The sequence below is a fragment of the Capricornis sumatraensis genome, chromosome 3 (genome assembly GCF_032405125.1).
Source record: "Capricornis sumatraensis isolate serow.1 chromosome 3, serow.2, whole genome shotgun sequence".
In the NCBI taxonomy this organism is placed as follows: Eukaryota; Metazoa; Chordata; class Mammalia; order Artiodactyla; family Bovidae; genus Capricornis; species Capricornis sumatraensis.
Window position 1 is genome coordinate 46,523,450 of NC_091071.1, and position 24,192 is coordinate 46,547,641.

Genomic DNA, 24,192 nt, shown 5'->3' on the forward strand with positions numbered 1-24,192 from the left:
AAGGAAGGATATACCTATATGAACGCAGAATTCCAAGTAATAACAAGGAGAGGTAAGAAAGCCTTTCTAACCAAACAATGCAAAGAAATAGAGGAAAACCATAGAATGGGAAAGACAAGAGATCTCCTCAAGAAAATTAGAGCATCAGGGGAATATTTCATGCATAGATGAGCATAATAAAAACAGAAATGGTATGGACCTAAGAGAAGCAGAAGATATTAAGAAGAGGTGACAAGAATACACAGAAGAACTATAAAAAAAGATCTTCAGTTCAGTTCAGTTCAGTTGCTCAGTCGTGTCTGACTCTTTGCCACCCCATGAATCGCAGCACCCTGGGCCTCCTTGTCTATCACCATCTCCTGGAGTTTACCCTACCTCATGTCCATTGGGTCAGTGATGCCATCCAGCCATCTAATCCTCTGTCGTCCCCTTCTCCTCCTGCCCCCAATCCCTCCCACCATCAGAGTCTTTTCCAATGAGTCAACTCTTCACATGAGGTGGCCAAAGAACTGGAGTTTCAGCTTTAGCATCATTCCTTCCAAAGAAATCCCAGGGCTGATCTCCTTCACAATGGACTGGTTGGATCTCCTTGCATTCCAAGGGACTCTCAAGAGGCTTCTCCAACACCACAGTTCAAAAGCATCAATTCTTAAGTGCTCAGTCTTCTTCACAGTCCAACTCTCACATCCATACATGACCACTGGGAAAACCATAGCCTTGACTAGATGGACCTTAGTTGGCAAAGTAATGTCTCTGCTTTTGAATATGCTATCTAGGTTGGCCATAACTTTTCTTCCAGGAGTAAGTGTCTTTTAATCTCATGGCTGCAGTCACCATCTGCAGTGATTTTGGAGCCCATAAAAATAAAGGCTGGCATTGTTTCCACTGTTTCCCCATCTATTTCCCATGAAGTGATGGGACCAGATGCCATGATCTTCATTTTCTGAATATTGAGCTTTAAGCCAACTTTTTCACTCTCCCCTTTCACTTTCATCAAGACGCTTTTTCGTTCTTCACTTTCTGCCATAAGGGTGGTGTCATCTGCATATCTGAGGTTATTGATATTTCTCCTGGCAATCTTGATTCCAGCTTATGTTCCTTCCGGTCCAGCGTTTCTCATGATGTACTCTGCATATAAGTTAAATAAGCAGGGTGACAATATACAGCCTTGATGTACTCCTTTTCCTATTTGGAAACAGTCTGTTGTTCCATGTCCAGTTCTAACTGTTGCATACAGATTTCTCAAGAGGTAGGTTAGGTGGTCTGATATTCCCATCTCTTTCAGAATTTTCCACAGTTTATTGTGATCCACACAGTCAAAGTCTTTGGCATAGTCAATAAAGCAGACATAGATGTTTTTCTGGAACTCTGTTGCTTTTTCCATGATCCAGGGAATGTTTCAGCAATTTGATCTCTGGTTCCTCTGCCTTTTCTAAAACCAGCTTGAACATCAGGGAGTTCACGGTTCACATATTGCTGAAGCCTGGCTTGGAGAATTTTGAGCATTACTGTACTAGCATGTGAGATGAGTGCAATTGTGCGGTAGTTTGAGCATTCTTTTGCACTGCCTTTCTTTGGGATTGGGATGAAAACTGACCTTTTGCAGTCCTGTGGCCCCTGCTGAGTTTTCCAAATTTGCTGGCATATTGAGTGCAGCACTTTCACAGCATCATCTTTCAGGATTTGAAACAGCTCAACAGGAATGCCATCACCTCCACTAGCTTTGTTTGTAGTGCTGCTTTCTAAGGCCCACTTGACTTCACATTCCAGGATGTCTGGCTCTAGATGAGTGATCACACCATTGTGATTATCTTGGTCATGAAGATCTTTCTTGTACAGTTCTGTGTATTCTTGCCACCTCTTCTTAATATCTTCTGCTTCTGTTACGTCCATACCATTTCTGTCCTTGATCGAGTCCATCTTTGCATGAAATGGTCCCTTGGTATCTCTAATTTTCTTGAAGAGATCTCTAGTCTTTCCCCTTCTGTTAAGTACAGGCAGCTGCGATGGCGCACTAAGCGCAGGTGGCTGTGACCGGTGCACTAAGCACCACCAAGAAGGGCTACCCCATGTCCGAGGTCAGGGGCAGAAGCTGGGAGGACCCCATGCCTGAAGGGTGGCAGCCAAGAGGAGTTACCCCACGTCCGAGGTCAGGGGCAGTGGCTGAGAGTGCCAGGCTGTGAAGGCGCAGGAATGGCCAGAAGGAGCCACCCCGCATCCAAGGAGCAGTGGCTGCGCGGGTACAGGAGGGCCTAGAGGAGCTATCCCACGTTGAAGGTCAAAAAAGGGCAGTGGTAAGGAGATACCCCTCATCCACAGTAAGGAGCAGCAGCTGCACTTTGCTGGAGCAGCCATGAAGAGATACTCCACGCCCAAGGTAAGAGAAACCCAAGGAAGATGGTAGGTGTTGCAAGAGGGCATCAGAGGGCAGACACACTGAAACCATACTCACAGAAAACTAGTCAATCTAATCACACTAGGACCACAGCCTTGTCTAACTCAATGAAACCAAACAATGCCTGCGGGGCAACCCAAGACGGGCGGGTCATGGTGGAGAGGTCTGACAAAATGTGATCCACTGGAGAAGGGAATGGCAAACCACTTTAGTATTCTTGCCTTGAGACCCCCATGAACAGTATGAAAAGGAAAAATGATAGGATACTGAAAGAGGAACTCCCCAGGTCAGTAGGTGCCCAATATGCTACTGGAGATCAGTGGAAAAATAACTCCAAAAGAATGAAGGGATGGAGCCAAAGCAAAAACAGTACCCAGGTGTGGATGTGACTGGTGATAGAAGCATGATCTGATGCTGTAAAGAGCAATATTGCATAGGAACTTGGAATGTCAGGTCCATGAATCAAAGCAAATTGGAAGTAGTAAAACAAGAGATGACAAGGGTGAACATCGACATTCTAGGAATCAGTGAACTAAAATGGACTGGAATGGGTGAATTTAACTCAGATGGCCATTATATCTACTACTGTGGACAGGAATCCCTCAGAAGAAATGGAGTAGCCATCTTGGTCAACAAAAGAGTCTGAAATGCAGTACTTGGATGCAATCTCAAAAATGATAGAATGATCTCTGTTTGTTTACAAGGCAAACCATTCAATATCTTGGTAATCCAAGTCTATGCCCCAACCAGTAATGCTGAAGAAGCTGAAGTTGAACGGTTCTATAAAGACCTACAAGATCTTTAGAACTAACACCCAAAAAAGATATCCTTTTCATTATAGGGGACTGGAATGCAAAAGTAGGAAGTCAAGAAACACCTGGAGTAATAGGCAAATTTGGCCTTGGGATGCGGAATGAAGCAGGGCAAAGGCTAATAGAGTTTTGCCAAGAAAATGCACTGGTCATAGCAAACAGCTTCTTCCAACAACACAAGAGAAGACTCTACACATGGACATCACCAGATGCTCAACACCGAAATCAGATTGATTATATTCTTTGCAGCCAAAGATGGAGAAGCTCTATACAGTCAACAAAAACAAGACCAGGAGCTGACTGTGGCTCAGATCATGAACTCCTTATTATCAAATTCAGACTTAAATTGAAGAAAGTGGGGAAAACCGCTAGACCATTCAGGTATGACCTAAAGCAAATCTCTTATAATTATACAGTGAAAGTGAGAAATAGATTTAAGGGCCTAGATCTGATAGATAGAGTGCCTGATGAACTATGGAATCAGGTTCGTGACATTGTACAGGAAACAAGGATCAAGACCATCCCCATGGGAAAAAAATGCAAAAAAGCAAAATGGCTGTCTGGGGAGGCCTTAAAAATAGCTGTGAAAAGAAGAGAAGTGAAAAGCAAAGGAGAAAAGGAAAGATAAGCATCTGAATGCAGAGTTCCAAAGAATAGCAAGAAGAGATAAGAAAGCCTTCTTCAGCGATCAATGCAATGAAATAGAGGAAAAGAACAGAATGGGAAAGACCAGAGATCTAGAAATATAGTACTGATGAATTTATTTGCAGTCAGGAATGGAGAAACAGACACATAAAACAGACTTATGGACATGGGAGAGAGAGGTGAAGAGGGTGAGATGTATGGAGAGAGTAGCTTGGAAACTTACATTACCATATATAAAATAGATAGCCAATGGGAACTGGGCTTCCCTGGTGGCTCAGAGAGTAAAGAATCCTCCTGCAATGTGGGAGATATGGGTTCCATCCTTGTGTTGGGAAGGTCCCCTGGAGGAGGGCATGGCAACACACTCCGGTTTTCTTGCCTGGAGAATCCCCATGAACAGAGGAGTCTGGCTTGCCCCAGTCCATGGGGTCACAAAGAGTGAGACACGAGTGAATGACTAAGCACAGCAAAATGGGAACTTGCTGTATGACACAAGGAACTCAAATAGGAGCTCTGTACTGACCTAGAGGGGTGGGATAGGGAGGGTGATGGGGGGAATGTTCAAGAGGGAGAGAAGTCATATGTACACCTATGACTGACGCTTATGTTTGACAGAAAACAATAATATTTTGTAAAGTAATTATCTTTTGATTAATAAATAAATAAATTTAGAAAAAGTAAAAAATTAAAAGACAAATAGCAGGGCTAGTGAGGTTGTACTTGTATACTGTTGGTGGGAAGGTACATTGGTGCAGGCACTATAGTAAACAATGTGTAGAGTCGTCAAAAAGTAAAAAATAGAACCACTATAGGTTCCAGCTCTTCCACTTCTGGATATTTACCCAACTGAAATGAAAACACTAAATCAAGAAGATATATGTACCCCTGTGTTCATTGCAGCATTGTTTATAGTCACCAAGATATGGAAACAACCTAAGTGTCCAACAATGAATGTATGGATAATATATGCATTATATATATGAAGTGTATATTACATATGTAATTATATATCACTAAGCATTTGATATCCTTTAATATCCATTTTTGATAAAAATAAAAGTGAAACTCACTCATCTGATAAAGGGCATATTTGATCAAATGTGACAGCATAATTAATTTTGAAATTCTGAATGCTTTCTCTCAAAGATGAGCTAAAAACCAAAGACATCTGATTTTGTATTTTCAAGCTGTATTAAAACTTCTAGCCCATTTACTATGTTGTGAGAAATAAATAAAAGGCATCCAGTTTGGAAATAAGTAAGTAAAGTTATTTTTACAGAAGGCATGTACCTGAATAGGAAGAAAATCCAATGGAATCAACAAAAAACCTAGCAGAACTAATAAAGAGTTTAGCAAGGTTGCAAGATAAAAGATCTACATAGAAAAATCAATGGTAATTTTATATACTAGTAATAATCAGAAGTTATTCTATTGACATTATATAAAATCTATGAAATGCTCAGACATAAACAAAATAAAAGATATGCAAGGCCTGTGTACATTCACAACTACCAGATATTGCTGAAAGAAATAAAAATGACCAACATAAGTGTAGCAATATACCATGTTTAGAGGTTGAAAGGCTTAATGTTCTTAAAAGCCAATTCTCCACAAACAGATTCTTAGGATTCCAGGATATCCCAAAGAAAACTGTACTAGAATTTTTTTGATAGAAAATGACCAAGTAATCCTAAAGTTTATATTAAAATTCAAATTATCTAGAATAGCCTAAACAACTTAAAGAAGAGAATAGAAAAGCTAACACTCCATGGTTTTAAGACTTATTATACAACTACAGTAATAAACAATAAACACAGAATAATAGGTTAATGGAATTGGATCCATAAAAATCAAGAAATAGCAAAGCTTATTTTGACAAAAACACAAAGGAAATATAGTAGAGAAAGTTCCTGCAACAACTGGATATTCTTTTTTGAGACATATTCATGTAATGAAAATACTCCCCGGTGGCTCAGACAGTAAAGCATCTGCCTGCAGTGTGGTAGACCTGGGTTCAATTCCTGGATTGGGAAGATCTCCTGGAGAAGGAAATGGCAGCCCACTCCAGTACTCTTGCCTGGAAAATTCTATGGACAGAGGAGCCTGGTAGGCTACAGTCCATGGGGTCACAAAGAGTCGGACATGACTGAGCGACTTCACTTTCATTTTCCTGTAAGCAAAGAGCCTTTAGATGAAGATGAAAGAGGAGAGTGAAAAAGCTGCTTTAAAACTCAACATTCAAAAAACTAAGATCATGGCATCTGGTTCCATCACTTCATGGCAAATAAATAGATGGGGAAAAATGGAAAGAGTGGCAGATTTTAATTTCTTGGGCTACAGAATCACTGCAGATGGTGACTGCATCCATGAAGTTAAAAGATGCTTGCTCCTTGGAAGAAAAGCTTTAACAGACCTAGACAGTGAATTTGAAAGCAGAGACATTAGTTTGCTGACAAAGGTCTGTCTAGTCAAAGCTATGGTTTTTCCAGTAGTCATGTATGGATGTGAGAGTTGGACCATAAAAAAGGCTGAGTGCCAAAGAACTGATGTTTTCAAATTATGGTGCTTGAGAAGACTCTCTAGAGTCCCTTGGACAGCAAGGAGATCAAATCAGTCAATCCTGTAGGTAGTAAACCCTGAATATTCATTGGAAAGACTGATACTGAAGCTGAAGCTCCAAATTTGGCCACCCCAATTGAAGAGCTGACTCACTGGAAAAGATTCTGATACTGAGAAAGATTGAAGGCAGGAAGAGAAGGGGATGACAGAGGATGAGATGGTTGGATGGCATCAGCGACTCAATGGACATGAGTCTGAGCAAGTTTCGGAGTTGGTGATGAAAAGGGAAGCCTGACGTGATGCAGTGTATGGAGTTGCAGAGCTGGACACGACTGAGAGACTGAACTGAACCAAAGAGTGGGAAGGGGACAAATCCAGGGTTGTGCAGGCCGCTGACAGCTTCTGCTGACTCAGGCAGTGCTGGGGTTTGAGTGGCATTAAGAGGCATCCCAACTAGACTGAGATGCTTGGCCTTCACATTCTCTGAGTATCACTGATATCACTTACTGCATTCTAACATATTTATCCAGTGTTTTTTGTTCTGTGCCAGATCACAGGGTGCTTTCTTATGGCTGGGACCATGACTTAGCAGTGACCAGGTGAGCATCTTTTTTCCTAGGAGCTATCAGGAGGTGGAACACCCCATAAGAAAGCCACAGTAAATGATAACAACCAAAATATATCAGCACTATTTTTTTGGAATAAATACCATATTATACAACTTGGTTGTGCTGCACTTACATGTCAGCAAATTTAGAAAACTCAACAGTGGCCTCAGGACTGGAAAAATTCACTTTTCATTCCAATCCCAAAGAAAGGCAATGCCAAAGAATGTTCAAACTACCACACAATAGCACTCATCTCACACTAGCAAAGTAATGCTCAAAATTCTTCAAGCTAGGCTTCAACAATATGTGAACCAAGAACTTCCAGATGTTCAAGCTGGATTTAGAAAAGGCAGAGGAACCAGAGAGCAAATTGCCAACACCCATTGGATCATGGAAAAAGCAGGAGAGTTCCAGAAAAACATCTGCTGCATTGACTATGCCAAAGCTTTTGACTGTGTGGACCACAATAAAGTGTGGAAAATTCTTCAAGAGATGGGAATGTCAGGCCACCTTACATGCTTCCTGAGAAACCTGATGCAGATCAAGAAGCAACAGTTTGAACTGCACATGGAACAATGGACTGGTTCCAAATTGGGAAAGGAGTACGTCGAGGCTGTATATTGTTACCCTGCTTATTTAACTTATATGCAGAGTACATGAGGCAAAATGCTGGGCTGGATGAAGCACAAGCTATAATCAAGATGGCAAGGAGAAACATCAATAACCTCAGATAAGCAGATGACATCACCCTTATGGCAGAAAGCAAAGAAGAACTAAAGAGTCTCTTGATGAAAATGAAAGAGGAGAGTGAAAAAGCTGCTTTAAAACTCAACATTCAGAAAACAAAGATCATGTCATCTGGTCCCATTACTTCATGGCAAATAGATGGGGAAACAATGGAAACTGTGGCAGACTTTATTTTCTTGGGTTCCAAAATCACTGCAGATGGTGACTGCAGCCATGAAATTGAAAGACGTTTACTCCTTGGAAGAAAAGTTATGATGTACCTAGGCATCATATTAAAAAGCAGAGACATTACTTTGCCAACAAAGATCTGTCTAGTCAAAGCTACAGTTTTTCCAGTAGTCATGTTTGGATGTGAAGTTTGTATCATAAAGTGGGATGAGCACCAAATAGCTGATGCTTTTGAACTGTGGTGCTGGAGAAGACTCTTGAGAATTCCTTGGACTACAAGGAAATCAAATCAAATCAGTTCATCCTAAAGGAAATCAGTCCTGAATATTCATTGGAAGGACTGATGCTGAAGCTGAAGTTCCGATACTTTGGCCACCTAATGTGAAGAACTGACTCACTGGAAAATACCCTGATGCTGGGAAAGATTGAAGGCAGGAGGAGAAGGGGTGACAGAGGATGAGATGGTTGGATGGCATCACCAACTCAGTGAAAATGAGTTTAAGCAGGCTCCGGGAGTTGATGATGGACAAGGAAACCTGGCATGCTGCAGTCCATGGAGTCACAAAGACTTGGACATGACTGAGTGACTGAACTGATACCTGACAACTTGGTTAGTAGAGTTTTTTCATTTTTTGATATTTTTACCAAAAAATTCTCCATCTAGAATTTTAAAGGACTGAAATAATCAAGGAAATAAAATTCTAAACCTCTGTCAGTCCAAATGATGAAAGATGTACACAGATGTTTTGAAAGAGTATTCAAAAATTTGGCGAGGAGGACCCAAGAAAACAAAGGAAAATCCCTTAAAAGCTGTTAATTTCCTTCTTTAGGGGGTTGAGGAGCTTTTGGAAGGCAGCATGGCAGAGTAGAAAGAATCTGAGCTTTGGAGTCAGCTCTGAGTCCCAGATACACCTCTTTGAGCAGGTCATTTCACCTCTGTATAATCCTCACCTGTTGAATGGTACCTTCGTGGGTATGTTAGTACAGTTGAATGCTACCTTCATGGGCATGTTGGCAAAGTGTGTAAGAAGACGTGTCCTTGATGAATGCTGATGCTGTGTAGTTTGGGCTGTTTCTGTGAATTTGCTAACCCTCATCATGGACATAGATTAAGGTATTCTCTTTTGGGGGCTCACTCAGAAGTGGTGTTAATACATTGCTAGACATATGGGGACTGTTCAGTTCAGTGTATCTGCTGTGTCTGCTGGCTATTTCTGTGGGAGTGGGTCCTAAGAGGTATCCACTCCTCTCCCTTCATTCACTTATTCACTCACTCACTTACTCATTCTCTTACTCACTCGTTCATTGACACACAGTAATTGTTTCCTGTGCTCCAGGCCCTGTGCCAGGAGCTCTAAACCTGGTTGCCCCCAGCCAGTTTTGATGAATTTTAGGGCACAGAGAGATGTTAGAGCTCAGAGACAGACATCTGATACAGTCTGGCAGGTCAGCGGAGTCTTCTCAGAGTGCTTGTGTAGTTCCTTTAAGGCCGGGGGAGATGAGATTGAAGGAGTGGGCATATTCTGAAGACAAAGCTCAGAGGTGTCCAAGTCTGGGAATGGAAGAGAAGATGTGCTGGGGAGAAGCTGAAGACCGGGTAGAATCAAGATCATGAAAGGACTTTTATGTCAGTTTGCAAATGTGGTTTCACTGTGAATACCACAAGAAGCCACTGAATTTTATTTCTTATGATTTCATTACTCTTTTGAATGTGTTGTGCTGTGCTGTGCTCTGTTGCTTAGTTGTGTCCCACTCTTTGTGACCCCATGGACTGTAACCCACCAGTCTCCTCTGTCCATAAGATTCTCCAGGCAAGAATACTGGAGTGGGTTGCCATGCCCTCCTCCAGGGGGATCTTCTCACCCAGAGATTGAACCCAGGTCTCCTGCATTGTAGGCAATTCTTTACCATCTGAGTCACCAGGGAAGACCAAGAATACTGGAGTGGGTAGCCTATCCTTTATCCAGGGGATCTTCCTGACCCAGGAATCAAATCAGAGTCTTCTGCATTACAGGTGGATTTTTACCATCTGAGCTACCACTCTTTTGAATATGCCCTTTCAAATACAAATATGCAAAGGGTAGACTGAAAAATAAGTACCTCTCCTCTTTCTGGTCTGCATACCATGAAGCTCCCCTTTCAGGGACATGTGTCTTGCCAGTGTCTTTCTTATACATCCATATGCAGATACTTTAAACAAACAAATGCAAGCACATCCTCATATTTCAACACAGTGGTAACATGCTGTAGACTCGACCATACCTCAGTTTATCATTTGAAAATTCTGGTAGAAATCTTCTGAGCTCAACCTTACCAGGTTCTGCTCTGTGTGTATACATCTCAAGGCTTTCTTTTTGAGAGTTTTATTGAGGTATAATTCACATGCCATAAAATTCACCCATTTAAGTACAATTCATTGGTTTTTGGTACATTCATAGATGTGCAAACCATTGCCCTGGTTAACTTTAGAGTATTTTCATCACCTTAGAAAGAAACCCTGTACCTGTTAGCTACTATGCTCTTATCTTCCCATTCCCATCTCCCAGCCCTAAACAACTACTATTTTACTTTCTATCTCTTCAGATTTTTGTGTTCTGGACTATTCACATGAATGAAATCACATAATATGTAGTCTTTTGTGGCTGTTTAACTTAGCATGCTTTCAAGGTTTATCCATGATATAGCATGTATTTGTACTACATTCCTATTTATGGCCAAAAATTATACCATTTTATTGATAGACCACATTAAAGTATTAAAAAATGTATTTTATTTTTTATTCCAGTTTTATTGAGATATAACACTTTATTGAGATATAACTGACATATAACACTTTGTAAGTTTAAGGTGAATAGCATAATGATTTGACTTACATACATCATGAAATGAGTATCACAATAAACTTAGTGAATATCTATCATCTCATGTAGATAGAAAAGAAAAAGAAAAAAGTGATTTTTCCTTGTGAGGAGAACTCTCAGGATTTGCTATCATAACTTTCATATATAACATGAAAAGAACAACTGTGTTAATTATTTTAATCATGTTATATATTATATCCTCAGTACTTATTTGTCTTATAACTATTCTTACATTTTGACCGCGGTTTGATTGCTGGGTCAGGAAGATCCCCTGGAGAAGGGATAGGCTACCCACACCAGTATTCTTGGGCTTTCCTTGTGGCTCAGCTGGTAAAGAATCTGTCTGCAATGCGAGAGACCTGGGTTCAATACCTGGGTTGGGAAGATCCCCTAGAGAAGGGAAAGGTTACCTACGCCAGTATTCTGGCCTGGAGAATTCCATGGACTATATAGTCCGTAGAGTCACAAAGAGTCGTACACGACTGAGTGACTTTCACTTCACTATCCAATTGTCCTGCCTCTGTTTCTGAAACCACAAATAGGATCTCTTTTTCTATGAGTTTGTTTATTTTTGAAGTATAATTGGCCTACAATACAATGTTAGTTCCTAGAACACATGGTGATTCAGTATTTTTATATATTACAAAATGTTCACCATGATAAGTCTAGTTACCATCTGCTGCCATACAAAGATATTGCATCATTAATGACTGTTCCCCATGTTGTGTATTTCATCCGTGTGACTCATTTATTTTGTAACTTGAAGTCTGTGCCTCTTAATCCCACTCACATATTTATGTCATCCATTCACTTCCCTCCCCATCCGGGAGGGGAAGGAACTCCCAGCAACCACCTGTTTGTTCTCTGTATCTATGTCTGTTTCCGATTTGTTATATTTGCTCATTATTTTTTAGATTCTACATAGAAATGAAATCATACGGTACTTTTTCTTTGATTGACTCATTCACTTTGCACATCCTCTAGGTCTATCCATGTTGTCACAAATGCCAAGATTTCATTCTTTGTGGCTGAGTAATATTCTTTATCCATTCATCTATTGATGGGCACTTAAACTACTTGCATATTTTGGCTCTTGTAAAAAATGTTGTAATGGACATAAGGATGCATATTCTTTTCAGATTATTTTCACTTTCTTTGGGTAAAGGAGTCAGTGGAATGGCTGGTTCCTATGGTAGTTCTATTTTTAATATTTCAAGGAAAAATTGTAATGTTTACTATAGTGACTGCTCCAATTTATATACCCATGAATAGTGTATGAGGGCTCCCTTCTCTCCCCATCCTTGCCAACGTTTATTATATGCTGGTTTTTCCAAACATAGCCATTCTGACAGGTATGAGGTGATATCTCATTGTGGTTTTGATTTGCATTTCCCTTAATAAGTAGTGCTATTGAACATTTCATGTGCTTGTTGGCCATCTTTATGTCTTCTTTGGAAAAAGGTCTGTTCAGATTCTTTGCTCATTCTTAAAATCAAGTTGTGTGTGTGTGTTTTGATGTTGAGTTGTATTAGCTTTTAAAAATATATTTTGGATATTTACCCCTTATCAGATATATCATTTGCAAATATCTTCTCCCATTGACTAGGCTCCCTTTTCATTTTGGTGATAGTTTTCTTCACTGTGCAAAAGCTCTCTAGTTGATGTAGTCCCATTTACTTCCTTTTCAATTTATTTTTTAATTGGAGGATAATTGCTTTATAATGTTGTGTTGGTTTCTGCCATACAATAACATGAATCAGTTGTAATTATATATATATATATATGTATATGCACTCCCTCCTGAGCCTCTCATCCACTCCCCATCCCATCCCTCTAGGTCATCACAGAGCACCAGGCCGGGCTTCCTGTGTGATATAGCAGCTTCCCACTAGTTAGCTATCTATTATACACATATATGTCAATGATGCTTTCTCAATTTGTCCAACTTTCCCCTTCCCCTATTGTGCCCATAAGTCTGTTCTCTACACCTGTATCTCCATTTCTTCCTTGCAAATAGGTTCATCAGTACCATTTTTCTTGATTCCATACACATGCCTTATTATATGGTACTTGTTTTTCTCTTTCTTACCCACTCTGTGCGGCAGGCTCTAGATTCATCCACCTCAGTTAAACTGATTCACACTTACTCCTTTTTACAGCTGAGTATTATTCCACTGTATGTATGCACTACAACTTCCTTATCCATTCATCTGTTGATGGGCATCTAGGTTGCTTCCATGTCCTGACTATTGTGAATAGTGATGAAATATATAGAATGCTTCATGAATTTGCATGTCCTCTTTGCATAGGAGCCATGCTAATCTTCTCTGTATCATTCCAATTTATTGGTATAAGTGCTGCCAAAGTGAGTGCTCATTTGTTTATTTTTACATTTGTTAAAAGCAACCTTGGAGATGAACAGAGATCATTCTGTCGTTTTTGAGATTGCATCCAAGTACTGCATTTTGGACTCTTTTGTTGACCATGATGGCTACTCCATTTCTTCTGAGGGATTCCTGTCCGCAGTAGTAGATATAATGGCCATCTGAGTTAAATTCACCCATTCCAGTCCATTTTAGTTCACTGATTCCTAGAATGTCGATGTTCACCCTTGTCATCTCTTGTTTTACCACTTCCAATTTGCCTTGATTCATGGACCTGACATTCCAGGTTCCTATGCAATATTGCTCTTTACAGCATCAGATCATGCTTCTCTCACCAGTCACATCCACAACTGGGTACTGTTTTTGCTTTGGCTCCATCCCTTCATTCTTTCTGGAGTTATTTTTTCACTGATCTCCAGTAGCATATTGGGTACCTAATGACCTGGGGAGTTCCTCTTTCAGTATCCTATCATTTTTTCCTTTTCATACTGTTCATGGGGTTCTCAAGGCAAGAATACTGAAGTAGCTTGCCATTCCTTTCTCCAGTGGACCACATTCTGTCAGACCTCTCCACCATGACCCGCCCGTCTTGGGTTGCCCCGCAGGCATTGTTTGGTTTCATTGAGTTAGACAAGGCTGTGGTCCTAGTGTGATTAGATTGACTAGTTTTCTGTGAGTATGGTTTCAGTGTGTCTGCCCTCTGATGCCCTCTTGCAACACCTACCATCTTCCTTGGGTTTCTCTTACCTTGGGCGTGGGATATCTCTTCATGGCTGCTCCAGCAAAGCACAGCCACTGCTCCTTACCTTGGATGAGGGATATCTCCTTACCCCTTGTTGAATGGTTTTATGAAGACCTACAAGACCTTTTAGAACTAACACCCAAAAAAGATATCCCTTTCATGATAGGGGACTGGAATGCAAAAGTAGGAAGTCAAGAAACACTTGGAGTAACAGGCAAATTTGGCCTTGGAATGCAGCATGAAGCAGGGCAAAGACTAAGAGAGTTTTGCCAAGAAAATGCACTGGTCATAGCAAACACCTTCTTCCAACAACACAAGAGAAGACTCTACACATGGACATCACCAGATGCTCAACACCGAAATCAGATTGATCATATTCTTTGCAGTCAAAGTTGGAGAAGCTCTATACAGTCAACAAAAACAAGACCAGGAGCTGACTGTGGCTCAGATCATGAACTCCATATTACCAAACTCAGACTCAAATTGATAAAAGTAGGGAAAACTGCTAGACCATTCAGGTATGACCTAAATCAAATCCCTTATGATTATACAGTGGAAGTGAGAAATAGATTTAAGGGCCTAGATCTGATAGATAGAGTGCCTGATGAACTATGGAATCAGGTTCGTGACATTGTACAGGAGACAAGGATCAACATCATCCCCATGGAAAAGAAATGCAAAAAAGCGAAATGGATGTCTGGGGAGGCCTTACAAATAGTTGTGAAAAGAAGAGAAGTGAAAAGCAAAGGAGAAAAGGAAAGATATAAGCATCTGAATGCTGAGTTCCAAAGAATAGCAAGGAGAGATAAGAAAGCCTTCTTCAGCGATCAATGCAAAGAAATAGAGGAAAAGAAAGAATGGGAAAGACTAGAGATCTCTTCAAGAAAATTAGAGATACCAAGGGAACATTTCATGCAAAGATGGGCTTGATAAAGGACAGAAATGGTCTGGACCTAACAGAAGCAGAAGATATTAAGAAGAGGTGCCAAGAATACACACATGGAAGAACTGTACAAAAAAGATCTTCACGACCCAGATAATCATGATGATGTGATCACTGATCTAGAGCCAGACATCTTGGAATGTGAAGTCAAGTGGGCCTTAGAAAGCATTACTACGAACTAAGCTAGTGGAGGTGATGGCATTCCAGTTGAGCTGTTTCAAATCCTGAAAGATGATGCTGTGAAAGTGCTGCACTCAATATGCCAGCAAATTTGGAAAACTCAGCAGTGGCCATAGGACTGGAAAAGGTCAGTTTTCATCCCAATCCCAAAGAAAGGCAATGCCAAAGAATGCTCAAACTACTGTACAATTGCACTCATCTCACATGCTAGTAAAGTAATGCTCAAAATTCTCCAAGCCAGGCTTCAGCAATATGTGAACTGTGAACTCCCTGATGTTCAAGCTGGTTTTAGAAAAGGCAGAGGAACCAGAGATCAAATTGCCAACATCTGCTGGATCATGGAAAAAGCAAGAGAATTCCAGAAAAACATCTATTTCTGCTTTATTGACTATGCCAAAGCCTTTGACTGTGTGGGTCACAATAAACTGTGGAAAATTCTGAGAGAGATGGGAATATCAGACCACCTAACCTGCCTCTGAGAAATCTGTATGCAGGTCAGGAAGCAGCAGTTAGAACTGGGCATGGAAAAACAGACTATTTCCAAATAGGAAAAGAAGTACATCAAGGCTGTATATTGTCACCCTGCTTATTTAACTTATATGCAGTGTACATCATGAGAAATGTTGGACTGGAAGAAACACAAGCTGGAATCAAGATTGGTGGGAGAAATATCAATAACCTCAGATATGCAGATGACACCACCCTTATGGCAGAAAGTGAAGAGGAGCTAAAAAGCCTCTTGATGAAAGTGAAAGAGGAGAGCAAAAAAGTTGGCTTAAAGCTCAATGTTCAGAAAATGAAGATCATGGCATCTGGTCCCATCACTTCATGGGAAATAGATGGGGAAACAGTAGAAATAGTGTCAGACTTCATTTTTGGGGGCTCCCAAATCACTGCAGATGGTGACTGCAGCCATGAAATTAAAAGACCCTTACTCCTTAGAAGAAAAGTTATGACCAGCCTATTTAGTATATTCAAAAGCAGAGACATTACTTTGCCAACTAAGGTCCATCTAGTCAAGGCTATGGTTTTCCCAGTGGTCATGTATGGATGTGAGAGTTGGACTGTGAAGAAGGCCGAGCGCCGAAGAATTGATGCGTTTGAACTGTGGTGTTGGAGAAGACTCTTGAGAGTCCCTTGGACTGCAAAGAGATCCAACCAGTCCATTCTGAAGGAGATCAACCCTGGGATTTCTTTGGAAGGAATGATGCTGAAGCTGAAGCTCCAGTACTTTGGCCACCTCATGCGAAGAGTTGACTCATTGTCAAAGACTCTGATGCTGGGAGGGATTGGGGGCAGGAGGAGAAGGGGACGACCGAGGATGAGATGACTGGATGGCATCACGGACTCAATGGACGTGAGTCTGAGTGAACTCCGGGAGATGGTGATGGACAGGGAGGCCTGGCGTGCTGCGATTCATGGAGTTGCAAAAAGTCGGAGATGACTGAGCAACTAAACTGAACTGAACTGAACTGAAAGGCAACCTATTCCAGTATTCTTGCTTGGAGAATCCTATGGACAGAGGAGGCTGGCAATCTATGTAGTCCATGTGGTTGCAAGAGTTGGACAAGACTTAGTGACTAAACAACCACCACCCTTGCCTGAGGAGTCATATCCAGAAAAATATTACTAAGACTGATACCAAAGAGTGTACTTTTCATGTTTTCTTCTAAAAGTTTTATGGTTTCAGACTAGACCATATTTTGTTATCCATCATCAGGTAATATATATTTGGGTTGTTTATACTTTTTGATTATTATAGATAATGCTGCTGTAAACATTTGTGTACAAGTGTTTATGTGAACATTCATTTTCTTCTTTTTTGAGTATACACCTACTAGTGGAATTTCTCAGTCATAGGGTAGCTCCAGGTTTAATTGTTTGAGGAACTTTCACACTGTTTTCTAAGATAGCTGGATTATCTTACATTCCCACCACCAGTGTATGAATATTAAATTTTTTCACACCTACACCAACAATTGTTATTCTCTGACTGTTATATTCTAGCCACATAATGGGTGTGAAGTGATATTTATTATTGTCATCACTTGCATTTTCCTGATGAGTAATGATGTTAAGCATCTTTTCATGTGCTTATTGATCATTTGTATGTCTTCATTTCAACAATGCCCTATGGCATAAATTAACCTTGAAACTAAACCAATCAAACTGTGGCTCCTTTTTTAAAAATTAAAAAAAAATTTAATTGAAGGATAATTGCTTTACAGAATTTTGCTGTTTTCTGGCAAACCTCAACACAAATCAGCCATAGGTATACATATATCCCTTCCCTTTTGAATCTCCATCCCATCTCCCTCCCTATCCCACTACTCTAGGTTGATACAGAGCCCCTGTTTGAGTTTCCTGAGCCATACAGCAAATTCCCTTTGGCTATCTATTTTACATATGGTAATGTAAGTTTCCACCCACTCCAGTGTTCTTGCTTGGAGAATCCCAGGGACGGGGGATCCTGTTGGGCTGACGTCTATGGAGTCGCACAGAGTCGGACACGACTGAAGCAACTTAGCAGCAGCAACTTAGCAATGTAAGTTTCCATGTTACTCTTTCCATACATCTCACCCTCTCCTCCCCTCTCTCCATGTCCATAAGTCTATTCTCTGTGGCTTCTTTTAAGACCTAGTTTCTGTTGATGTCTGTTCTGTACCAAGAGGTCTTCTCTCTGCTAACTTAGTGCTTAGTTCTCTCCTGCAAACTAGCCAGCCTATGGTCTGGGCAGTATCTTCATTAAATTCATGCATTTCTTTTCAAATTGCCTGTTACCATAACTTCCATCATTCTTGTGAGCACTTTTAAGCTTGAACTTCTCCATGCTCTGTTGCAAATAGTCAGTTCCTTTGGGAATAAATTAAGAGTTGTATGTTTAATGCCTGCTAATTTCTCACCAGGGAAAATTTCTTAATTAAAGCTTTGGGCTGGAGGTGGGGACAATGTCAAGCTTCTCTCTAAGTGATGCATGTGCTCTAGGATCTGAATTCCTGATGGAGAGGCGGTGGTAAACTGAGTTCCTTTTGGTTTGCCTCTCCTGATGTGGAAATACCATCCTACGAGCTGGAGAAAGAGCCATCACAGGCCTGGTAATAATCTCAGTTCACTGCCCCCACAATAGAGCCTCAATTCCATGAGTGGGAACTGGTTGGAAAAATGGAGGTCCCCCTGACAACTGCAGTCACTCAGCAACAGGAAGTTGGGGACAAGATAAGAAACACTGATGTTCAGCTCCTCCAAGGAAAGAAGCCCTCTAGCAGGGAGCTGGGGAGAGGGAGCCCTGGGTTCTTGGCTGCAAGTAGTCTGGAGTGGAGTCTTTGTTTTGCTGAGCTTGGAGAAGGGAGGAAGGGAACTGTCTATGTTGAAACACCACAGACCCCCTAACCAAACTTGTGTAGATTTTCTTGAATATATAATTCTTCATTGGCTTTTTGTCCTAAAGACCATTTTTAGAGGCTTTACATGAATATATTTAAAAAAAATAATCTGCATTATTTTTACTAGTGAGCAGTTCAGTGGAGTGCCTCATGCTGTTGTACTGGAACAGACCTTCAGAATCATTATCTTCACTGACTTGACCTGTGTCCCACATTTATGTCCATTTTTGACTTCAGACAGTTTCCAGATAATAGGGAGAAAAGCTGTGGGGGTCACACCCGATTAGGGGAACTTGTGTACAGGGCTGTACTCCTTGAAACTGTTATAGATGCAATTATTTTTTCTGCTATAAAACTTTAGACATGTGGCAATTCAGCTGTAATGCATGAGACCTCACAGGTGACTCCCAAAGAATCTAGAGGAGGCAATGCTATATCCATGGGATGCTATTCTCAAATTAGGGGAGCTAATCATATATTCTAAGTGGATTCCAATAAGAATCCATAGTGCTGAAGTCACTGGGACATGAAACAGTATCCTGAATTTCCACGTTACTCAAGCATAACTGTAACACTTCTATCTCAAATCAAACCAAATCAAAACAAACAAGCAAAACCAATTAAAATGAAAGCAAACAAAACTCTTTTGTGCCAATGCTGTTCCCAAGTCAGAAATCTGCGTCTACTCCTCACAGAGCCTTCCTGCACTAAAGAAAATCATTCAAACCTCTTAAGTGGAAACCCTTCCTATTTTCTGAGCTTCACTGGTATTTTAGCTTTTGTTTGTCTTGTTTTGATTTTGTATTTCTCTCTGAAGAAGATTGCTTCATTACATTTCTTTAGAATCTTTGCTTGGGAAACACCTCATTTGTTAAAAATAATATCTTCTATTTATCAAATACTTACACTAAGCCAGCTGCTGGCCTCATTCATTCCCAAATATTTATTCACGAACTGGTGTAACAAGCACTGCTGTAGATACTGGGAACACAAAACTGCCATAGCTCCAATGCTTGGATGCCAAAAAGGTGAAGCAAATAACTACTTGAATGAAGTTGTCAAATAATAACCATAAAGCAAATGAACTTTTCATTACCTCTAAATTAGGGGTTTCTGTTCAACGAGAGTAATAGTAGTGAAAGCCAATAGGTGTGGGAAAAGACAATAGGAATTCCTTCAAAATACAAGGAAAAGAAGGGACATTCCAGTAGAAAAATGGGTGAAAGGAGTGAGTAGGCAATTCATAGACATGGAAGCACCAATGACTAACAAACCCATGAAGAAATGTTCACAGTGCAAGTTAGAATCAATACAAAAAACTAATTCACATCCAACAGAATAGTTAAAATTGAGGGAAAGATGTGTTTTTGATTTGTAGTGATGGGAGAAGCCAGTTCAGGAGATGGGCTAACACAAACGGGAAGGTGGGCTGGAAAGCAGGGATAAGAGCACACTGTAGAGCTCACAGGACAGGACTTCAGGGCCTTCTTCACTGCTGTGTTCCCCTAGCACCTGGCATGAGGTAGAAGCTCAAAAATCCCTGTTGAATAAATGAAGGAGTAGGGGAGTCGTCTGAATCATCAGCTTCAGGGAGATGGAAGAGATGAGCAAGATATGCCTAGGGGGCTTGAAGGTGCCCCAACAACATGCTCCATTTTCTCTAACTGGTTTCACCAGCCAGAGAGATTTAACAGGCATGGGGCTCCCCTAGCCACACATGCCATTCCCTCCTGGAAGTTTGCCTCTTTACAATGGAAAATGCAGATGGAAAGGACTATTTTTTGAGCTACTGGAAGACATCACAGGCAAAACTACTGTTATGTCCTAGAGGTGTGGAGCAGAGGTTCCAGGTTGAACCCTTTTCCATCAACAGCACTGGAGCTGGGGTTCAGCCCAGGTCTGTGGTGGCTCAGTGGTAAAGAATCCGCCTGTAATGCAGGACTCACAGGAGTCGTGGGTTCAGTTCTTGGGTTGAGAAGATCTCCTGGAGAAGGGAATGGCAACCCATGCCAGTATTCTTGCATGGAGAATCTTATGCACAGAGTAACCAGGTGGGCTACAGTCCACAGGGTTGCAATAAGTCAGACACAACTGAGGCAGTTTAGCTTGTGCTTCATCTTGAAGTTCATATGATGTTCCCCAGCCTTTGCACACTGTGAGGCCACCAGCCAGGAGACCAAGCCTGGACCAAAGTTGTGCTCAAACTGCTGTCTGACCCAAAAGTCTACTGACCCATTCCATGTCTTCTGCAGTATAGGCTCACTGGGGCATCTTGCAGGGTCTTGCGTGCAGAGAGGAGTCATGGGGGAAAGGTGTTTCCTGAAGCTCAAGTAGAGAATATCCATCATCTTGCCTCTGGACTGCCACCAAGAGCCTCTGTCAGCAGGGGCCATAAGATTTATTTCACTTCAGGCAGCACTAGTGGGTCATCTCTCTGTTGAGCTTGCTGGCCATGGTTCTCTTTCAACAAGACAATAATGTTTCTTCATATGCTCTTATCTCCATTACACTTTTTTACTGTCAGTCATTTTCCTATTGCTTCTTCCCCCACCTACATTTAGTTTCTTTCTTTGCAGTGAATGCAGAAAGCCTTCCCAGAACAAACAAAGCAATAATTAAATCAGTGACTTCCCTGAGGCTCCCCTTCCTGCTACCTGGGTTATTGTGAAGTTTGGGAGATGGATCACTGGCACATTTTCTGCTTTTCAGAAAGTGGTGGCTCTCACTTTTAGAGGAATTATAAGGATTGCACAGGCCTGTGAGGGAACATCTGGGTGCAGGCCTTTGGCTTTGAGCCCCTGATGGTCCTGCCCAGGCCCCTGCAGGGCCTGACCATCCAGCTCTGCCCCAGCATCCAAGGAAGGACCTCCACTGCCCATTTGTTCTTCTTTCCATCAATGAGTTATTCACAGTACTCGTCTGAGAAATGACTTCTCCAGCTGTGGAGTTATTAGTGTCTGTGGGTAGAGGAGGAGATGAAAAGCCTGCTTGAATTCCTAAGCATGGAAGAGAAAATGTTACCCAACTCAGGTCTGACTGCTTACTGATGGAAAATCAACACCCAAGAGAGAGGCAAATGTTGGTAGAAAGGAAGAATGCTTTAAATCAGGATGCCAGCTATCTGGGGAGATAGTAGACTTAGTATCCCCTCCAAAATGAAGATTCTCTTAGGCCGTGAAAGTTTTTAAAGGGAAAAAAGGAAGTAAGTTAATCATTGAGATGGGGGTCAGAGTGGTCACCGTTCCCCATTGTATTCAGGCATGTGGACTTCTTGTGATATTTCTTTCAAAGTTCACATAGTTTGTTTAGATATTACTGAAGGGGAAGCAAGGGAACAGATCGGATCATCTTTTAGTTACTTATTCTTCATTTCTACTACTTTGATCTAAGAAAAGAACCAAGAATATAGGCAAGATATTGCATGATCAAAAGATTTGAAAAGTGTGGTAGGGCAGGATATGAGTAGAGCATGGAGAGAGGGTGCCTGGTTAAAGGTTAGTGACTAGACCAAAGAGACCTCCTGCAGATAGCTCTTTCCTGCAAAGACCACCTTCTGATCTTAGAGAGATGGCAGAGGGTGGTCTTCAGTCAGGTTCAAATCCTTGGTTGGGAAGATCCCCTGGAGGAGGGCACAAAAACCCACTCCAGTATTCTAGCCTGGAGAATCCCATGGACAGAAGAGCCTGGTGGGCCACAGCCCATAGTGTAGTAAAAAGCTGGACACAACTGAAGCAACTTAGCATGCACACACATGCATGCGCAAGGCCTGGAGGAAAGTCAGGAGTACCAGGGCCTAGAGTGTGGAAGAAAAGTAGCCCTGGCTCTTGCTCTGCTAGAAAAATAAATTTCTCTAAGACACAAAACCTGCAAAAACAAGTACAAAATTTATTATCAGAGACACAGCACAACCTGAGGGCACACAGAGACACAGTTTGTTTAAGACAGAAGCAAGGCAGAGTTACAGAACAGGAGAGAAAGGGTTTGGGCATCTTCCCTGAAGAGGAAGAGTACAGTAAAGAGGTGGTTAAATCATTTATATAGGGCAGTCATTCTGGGTCTTTGTTTACCTTTGTACAATTATCTGGTTTCTTTTCCCACACCTGCCCTGCCCTAGGACTCTCCCCAACATGAGTGTGCAACTTTATGCCAAGATGGATTCCAGTGTGGAGGCCTGTGGGAATATGTCCACACTTATTATGGAGTGGCACCTCTCCCTTTTTGAGCCTCAAGGAGCTTTACTGCACATGTGCAGATAGGGAGTCTTCCTTGACCTCAGGATTGATAGATGTGGTCCTCCTATCTCTCAGTCCCTGCCATTAACTCTGTCCTTAGAGTGTCAGGGAGAATAGAACTCCAATCTACTCTGTTTGACAAACTCCAACTGCTCTGCCCAGGGGCCCTTCTACCTCCTGTCTCATTTCCTACCAAACGCTGCCTACAAAAACACACTCACACACTCTCAGGCATTCACGCCTGCTCATGCACATGTACACACACTCACATACTCACCAGCATTCAAAATCCACATGTTCTCTCTCAAGAAATCAGCCCCATCATTTCCAGTCCAAGAGAAAACACATGGTGTGTATGAATCATGCCACTGTGTGGAAGGTCTCTCTAGACAAAGTGAGATTTGAGGTTTAGTGAAAGAAAGACCATAGAATTAGACAAAATGACTTGTGACTTACAACTGTCACTTTGAAAGCAATATTTTAAAATGCAAAATGAAATGGTAGAAGTATAGGTTATACCTGGGACTCAGGGCTGGGGCGGTGGAGGACGGGGTGGTTAGGGCTGGGATCTGCTGACTCTGCTGGAGAAATGTCTAACCCGCCTCCCCCACCCCCCACCCCCCCCCACCCCCCCGCCCAGTTCCTTTCATATTTATTCCCTGCACTGGAATCACGCCAATCTCTTATCTCTAAGGATTATGAAATAATATGCAAACCCCCAGGTCCTGTGGTGCTGGAGAAGACTCTTGAGAGTCCCTTGGACAGCAAAGAGATCAAAACAGTCAATCCTAAAGGAAATCAACCCTGAATACTCATTGAAAGGACTGATGCTGTAGCTGAAGCTCCAGTACTTTGGCCATCTAATGCAAGGAGCTGACACATTGGAAAAGACCCTGATGCTAGGAAAGATTGAAGGCAGGAAAAGAAAGGGATGACAGAGGATGAGATTGTTGGATGGCATTACTGACTCAATGGACATGAGTTTGAGCAAACTCTGGGATGGTGAAGGACAGGGAAGCCTGGTGTGATGCAGTCCATGGAGTCACAAAGAGTTGCACACAACTGAGTGACAAATGGTGTGACCTCACATACCATAGGCATCTGCTGCAATGACAAAGATTTAAGAGGCAGAAATTTTTTTCAGTGGATTATTACTTTGTGAGCCCACCTGTACAAGTTCTGTTCCCTGGGCTGCTAAAGTTTGCATCACATTTGTAATCAGTAATGCATGAGTCTGTTTTCTGAGTCAAAGGGAACTCAGCCCCAGGGAAGATTCAGCATCTCTGTATGAGTTTGGTTTCCTGAACCACTGCAGAATCTCAGAGATGCTGGGAGGCTCCAGGAGTTCCCTCCTGTACCCCAAGCGTCTCCTATGATGCCTGCATCCTGGAAACACTGTTGTCTGGCAATCTCTGATGTCCTTCCTGGGCTGCTCCTCTGGGCCTGGCCACAGTGGTCCTGCCAAGTCTGGCTTCTCAGTCCTCTTCTTGGTATGCTGGCTGAGCCATGGACGACTGCAGACTGCAGCCCATA

General features: G+C 41.7%; 1 non-coding gene across 1 annotated transcript; it reads right to left on the bottom strand.

Moving 5' to 3' along the window:
• Positions 1-13,059: 13,059 nt before the first annotated feature.
• On the bottom strand, positions 13,060-13,168 carry LOC138077257 (U6 spliceosomal RNA). Its single transcript, XR_011144719.1, has one exon. It is a non-coding gene; the product is annotated as a U6 spliceosomal RNA (small nuclear RNA).
• Positions 13,169-24,192: the final 11,024 nt, after the last annotated feature.